This window comes from Phyllobates terribilis, unplaced genomic scaffold, assembly GCF_046119375.1.
Source record: "Phyllobates terribilis strain yellow unplaced genomic scaffold, ASM4611937v1 Scaffold_411__1_contigs__length_1673714, whole genome shotgun sequence".
Lineage (NCBI taxonomy): Eukaryota > Metazoa > Chordata > Amphibia > Anura > Dendrobatidae > Phyllobates > Phyllobates terribilis.
In genome coordinates, this window is record NW_027363171.1 from 718,130 (window position 1) to 725,147 (window position 7,018).

Here is a 7,018-nt window from a genome sequence, read left to right on the forward strand (position 1 = left end):
CCGCGTGTGTACGAGGTGTACGGAGCGGAGCCGCGTGTGTACGAGGTGTACGGAGCGGAGCCGCGCGTGTCCGAGGTGTACGGAGCGGAGCCGCGCGTGTCCGAGGTGTACGGAGCGGAGCCGCGCGTGTCCGAGGTGTACGGAGCGGAGCCGCGCGTGTCCGAGGTGTACGGAGCGGAGCCGCGCGTGTCCGAGGTGTACGGAGCGGAGCCGCGCGTGTCCGAGGTGTACGGAGCGGAGCCGCGCGTGTCCGAGGTGTACGGAGCGGAGCCGCGCGTGTCCGAGGTGTACGGAGCGGAGCCGCGCGTGTCCGAGGTGTACGGAGCGGAGCCGCGCGTGTCCGAGGTGTACGGAGCGGAGCCGCGCGTGTACGAGGTGTACGGAGCGGAGCCGCGCGTGTACGGAGCGGAGCCGCGCGTTTACGAGGTGTACGGAGCGGAGCCGCGCGTGTACGAGGTGTACGGAGCGAAGCCGCGCGTGTACGAGGTGTACGGAGCGGAGCCGCGCGTGTACGGAGCGGAGCCGCGCGTGTACGAGGTGTACGGAGCGGAGCCGCGCGTGTACGAGGTGTACGGAGCGGAGCCGCGCGTGTACGAGGTGTACGGAGCAGAGCCGCGCGTGTACGAGGTGTACGGAGCGGAGCCGCGCGTGTACGAGGTGTACGGAGCGGAGCCGCGCGTGTACGAGGTGTACGGAGCGAAGCCGCGTGTGTACGAAGTGTACGGAGCTGAGCCGCGTGTGTACGAGGTGTACGGAGCGGATCCGCGTGTGTACGAGGTGTACGGAGCGGAGCCGCGTGTGTACGAGGTGTACGGAGCGGAACCGCGCGTGTACGAGGTGTACGGAGCGGAGCCGCGCGTGTACGAGGTGTACGGAGCGGAGCCGCGCGTTTACGAGGTGTACGGAGCGGAGCCGCGCGTGTACGAGGTGCACGGAGCGAAGCCGCGCGTGTACGAGGTGTACGGAGCGGAGCCGCGCGTGTACGGAGCGGAGCCGCGCGTGTACGAGGTGTACGGAGCGGAGCCGCGCGTGTACGAGGTGTAGGAAGCGGAGCCGCGCGTGTACGAGGTGTACGGAGCGGAGCCGCGCGTGTACGAGGTGTACGGAGCGGAGCCGCGCGTGTACGATGTGTACGGAGCGGAGCCGCGCGTGTACGAGGTGTACGGAGCGGAGCCGCGCGTGTACGAGGTGTACGGAGCGAAGCCGCGTGTGTACGAAGTGTACGGAGCTGAGCCGCGTGTGTACGAGGTGTACGGAGCGGATCCGCGTGTGTACGAGGTGTACGGAGCGGAGCCGCGTGTGTACGAGGTGTACGGAGCGAAGCCGCGTGTGTACGAGGTGTACGGATCGGAGCCGCGTGTGTTTGTCAGTCCTCACTTGTGAGGGCCAATAGCAAAGCCCTTGAGGTGGGAATAACACAACCCCCTGAAGTGACCCCATTTCGGACACTGTACCCACCAGGGAAGTCATCTGAGGGTGTAATGGGCGTTCTTACGTTCTTATCCCACAGGTGTCTCACTGATTTCTTTACCACTCATTTGTGTGTAAATATTATTACATTTGCTGAGAGCCGCAGCGAGGGGTTCAGCCAGGGGTGGACACAGGGCCGGCGTCAGCACCCGGCGCACCCGGGCAAATGCCGGGGCCCTGAGCAGGCAGAGGGGCCCACTGGCGGTCGCGCACCCCGCTGGGCTATGGGCGGAGGAGAGCGGTGTCAGCGCCCGCCCTTCCCCCCCCGCTTGCTCAGGGCCCCGGCAGCCCGATACTTACCTCTCCCCGTGCCTCCGCAGATCCGCTGTCTTCCTGCTCTGCGCTCCCTGTGACGTCTCAGGTCAGAGGGCGCAGTGACGTCTTTTCACCGCGCCCTCCCCTGAGCCGTCACAGGGAGCGCTGAGCGGGAAGACACCGACAACGCTGGAGTTCGGACCCGGGCAGCAGGTAGCAGGTGAGGAGAAGGGAGGTGAGTATTTGATTTTTTTTTTTTAATGTATGGAGGCATGGGGCACTATAAAGAGAGGGGGGGACATCCTGCATGGGGCATTATAAAGAGAGCGGGGGACATCCTGCATGAGGCATTATAAAGAGAGGGGGGGACATCCTGCATGGGGCATTATAAAGAGGGGGGGGGGCATCCTGCATGGGGCATTATAAAGGGGGGGCAGCCTGCATGGGGCATTATAAAGAGGGGGGGGACATCCTGCATGGGGCATTATAAAGAGGGGGGGGCATCCTGCATGGGGCATTATAAAGAGGGGGGGGACATCCTGCATGGGGCATTATAAAGAGGGGGGGGGACATCCTGCATGGGGCATTATAAAGGGGGGGGGACATCCTGCATGGGGCATTATAAAGAGGGGGGGGACATCCTGCATGGGGCATTATAAAGAGGGGGGGGGGCATCCTGCATGGGGCATTATAAAGAGGGGGGGGGGGACATCCTGCATGGGGCATTATAAGGTGGGGAACAGCCTGCATGGGGCATTATAAAGGGGGGGCAGCCTGCATAGTGCATTATGTGGGGGGGGAACAGCCTGCATGGAGCATTATAAGGGGGGGCAGCCTGTATGGGGCATTATGTGGGGGGTAACAGCCTGCATGGAGCATTAAAAGGGGGGGGGGGCTGTATGGGGCATTATGTGGGGGGTAACAGCCTGCATGGAGCATTATAAGGGGGGGGACAGCCTGTATGGGGCATTATGTGGGGGGTAACAGCCTGCATGCAGCATTATATGGGGGCCAGTATCCTGTATGGAGCGTTATAAGGGGACCGGTATCCTGTATGGAGCGTTATAAGGGGACCGGTATCCTGTATGGAGCGTTATATGGGGGCCAGTATCCTGTATGGAGTTTTATAAGGGGACCAGTATCCTGTATGGAGCGTTATATGGGGGCCATTATCCTGTATGGAGCTTTATAAGGGGACCAGTATCCTGTATGGAGCGTTATATGGGGGCCAGTATTCTGTATGGAGCCTTATATGGGGGCCAATATTCCGTATGGAGCCTTATATGGAGGCCAGTATTCCTTATGGAGCCTTATATGGGGGCCAGTATTCCGTATGGGGCCTTATATGGGGGCCAGTATTCCGTATGGGGCCTTATATGGGGGCCAGTATTCCGTATGGAGCCTTATATGGGGGCCAGTATTCCGTATGGAGCCTTATATGGGGGCCAATATTCCGTATGGGGCCTTATATGGGGGCCAATATTCCGTATGGGGCCTTATATGGGGGCCAGTATTCCGTATGGGGCCTTATATGGGGGCCAATATTCCGTATGGGGCCTTATATGGGGGCCAGTATTCCGTATGGAGCCTTATATGGGGGCCAGTATTCCTTATGGAGCCTTATATGGGGGCCAGTATTCCGTATGGGGCCTTATATGGGGGCCAGTATTCCGTATGGGGCCTTATATGGGGGCCAGTATTCCGTATGGAGCCTTATATGGGGACCAATATTCCGTATGGAGCCTTATATGGGGGCTAGTATTCTGTGTGGAGCGATTCACCGGTTTCTGAGCTATTGTGGAATTTACAATAGATATCACTCATGTAATGTAAGAAGTGAAATCTTTGCATTGTAGTTTATATATATATATATATATATATATATATATATTTCTCCGCTGTATCTCTGCGTCATGAATCGTGGTATGTGTTAAAGGGGCCCACTGAGACTCTTTCGCCCGGTGCCCAGAAAAACCTGGAGCCGGCCCTGGGTGGACACACCGTCGATGCAGCCGCTCCCGGGCCCAGAGGTGAAGGGGGGCCCATGCAGGAAGGGGCGTAGTTCTCAGGCAGTAGACCATGCAGCTGCTATGGTGCCCCTTGACTGAGGGCTGATGCTTCTTAACCCCGACCACGCTCACCCGTGATGATTTCTAATACCCTGGGCAGAGTGCGGGCATTGAAAAATGGGGCATGTCATGCAGGAGAGAGGCCGCTGGCCAATGAACGCTTCCCCCATCAGACTGATGAGAGCGCTCATTGACTGCTGTGTCTGTCCTTCTGCAGGGACTTACAGGGGGTCTTCTGCCTCCTGCGGTTCCTTTCCTAGCAGCATTTCCTCAAAGAGTATAGTGTGGGGGAGGAGAGTCCACAGCATCGGACTGCACGCAGGAAGCTGAAATCAGTCCTGTCTGCTGTGTCCCCTCCTCCACAGTGCGTTCTGCAGCCCTCTCCAGAATACCCTAATATCGTAAAAGATTAGTATATGTGGTCAGGGCTGCCACCAGGAATTTCAGGTCCCATACTGGCAAAATTTTCAGGCCCCCTGAGACTCCAACCAGGCTCCACCCCAGCTCCTCCTTCACTCCTCGAACCTTCATCAGTCACACCGCCCACTGTTGGAAAAACTCCACTTCTGCACCACATCCTCACCAATTACTCATTAAGGGTATGTGCCCACGGTCAGGAGCCGCCTGTGGGATAGCCGCACGACTTCTGCCCTCATTTTATGCAAATGAGTGGCACAATTTTTTTTTTTGTACATGCAGACTTTCCTCATAAAGGTAAAGTTTGTGGAGAATGTCCACATGTGGACTCACAGGTCAAATTGACATGCTGCTGGTCTGAAATATGCGCCGCATGTCAATTTCCACGGGTGATCTGCAGTTGCACAGAATCGCAGAGTGAATATGGGATTTCTAGAAATCCATGCACTATGCTGTAACATCTGGCCCCTGTAGGTTTGATGCTGGATACGCACGCAGTGTCAAACCTGCAGTAGCTCTTGACCGTGTGCACATACCCTAACAGTTCCCAGAGAACACCAGATCACATACATAGCCAACAGCTTTTGTATTGGCCAAAAGATTTTGTAAGCCAACACCATGACAAGGTGGACTCTTCTGGCCGGACCCTGCTCTACTCTAGCCAATTAAACATTTCTTGAAATATCCTGTACTCTTTTTAGGTATATTTTTATTTATTTTTCTTTAAGGGAATGTGTCACATACATTTTTTAAAATGACCAATAATAACACATACAAGGGACAAATACCGTCACACTATGGCCGGACCACATAGTGGCCAAATATTACCACATACATAAATACCGCCACACCATGACTAGACCACATATTACCACCCCATAGTAACCAAATAATACTACATACAAGGAGCAAATACCACCTAACCATGGCCGGAGGACATATTGCCACAAAATAGTGAACCAATAATACCACATAAAAATAACAAATATTGCCACACCATGACTGGAGTATATATTACCACCTCATAGTCACCGAATAATACCACGTACAAGGGACAAATATCGCCACAACATTACCAGACCACATATTACCACCACATAGTGACCGAATACTTCAATACTGATCATTGATAAAAAAAAAACAATACTAATATTACCATAAGTGCCATTATACACAGGAGCTCTGTACATAGTATACAGTGTATAGTGTCAGTGTACATGTAATACAGGGATCACCAGTGACATTATACACAGGAGCTCTGTACATATAGTCAGTGTAAAGGTAATACATTGATTACCAGTGATGTTATACACAGGAGCTCTGTACATATAGTATCAGTGTACAGGTAATACAGTGATCAACAGTGACATTATACACAGGAGCACTGTATACTGTATATAGTGTCAGAGTACAGATTATACAGGGATCACTGGTGACATTATACACAGAAGCTCTGTATACAGTGTCAGTGTACAGGTAATACAGGGATCCCCAGTGACATTATACACAGGAGCTCTGTATATAGTGTCAGTGTACAGGTAATACAGGGATCACCAGTGACATTATACACAGGAGCTCTGTATATAGTGTCAGTGTACAGGTAATACAGTGATCAACAGTGACATTATACACAGGAGCTCTGTATATAGTGTCAGTGTACAGGTAATACAGGGATCACCAGTGACATTATACACAGGAGCTCTGTATATAGTGTCAGTGTACAGGTAATACAGTGATCAACAGTGACATTATACACAGGAGCTCTGTATATAGTGTCAGTGTACAGGTAATACAGGGATCACCAGTGACATTATACACAGGAGCTCTGTATATAGTGTCAGAGTACAGATAATACAGGGATCACCGGTGACATTATACACAGGAGCTCTGTATATAGTGTCAGAGTACAGATAATACAGGGATCACCGGTGACATTATACACAGGAGCTCTGTATATAGTGTATAGTGTACAGGTAATATAGTGATCACCAGTGACATTATACACAGGAGCTCTGTATATAGTGTCAGTGTACAGGTAATACAGGGATCACCAGTGACATTATACACAGGAGCTCTGTATATAGTGTCAGTGTACAGGTAATACAGGGATCACCAGTGACATTATACACAGGAGCTCTGTATATAGTGTCAGAGTACAGATAATACAGGGATCACCAGTGACATTATACAAAGGTGGGAGGGTTAGGGAGCTGCAATGCTGAATTCAAACAGGGTGAACATAATCCACTGTATGGTGCCGGTCCGGCTGGTGAGCACAGCCATATGAAGAAAACTAAAAGGAGAAAATCGGCACTCCAACGGGCAAAGTATGAAAAAACTTTATTGTTTCATTTAAAAAAAGGGAAACAAGTTAAAATTCTTACACGTTTCTGGCGCTACGGTTGCGCCCTTAGTCATAGCAGATGAGAAAAGGACAAGTCATATATATACAAGCACAATGGATTGACATGACCTGAAATGAGAAATCAATTAGACATGCAAAAGGTGTGCAAGAAAATCCCAGCCACAGTTCACATTGAAGGCAATTAGATCAAATACAGACAAGGTGATCATTGCAAGCGTCACATAACAAGCCAGAAATGTAAAACACCATGATGGTGAAAAATATGATAGAATTAGACCTCATACTCTTATTCATGCATATCCGTTTCCCCCTCTGGCAAATAAGTACACCGGTAAATAATAACTGGAAAAACACAAAATAAATTCAGAAAACTTGGAATGTCACCATATAGATGTCTGCTGGGAATGAACCAGTATGAATTTCATCAATAGATGTAAAACAG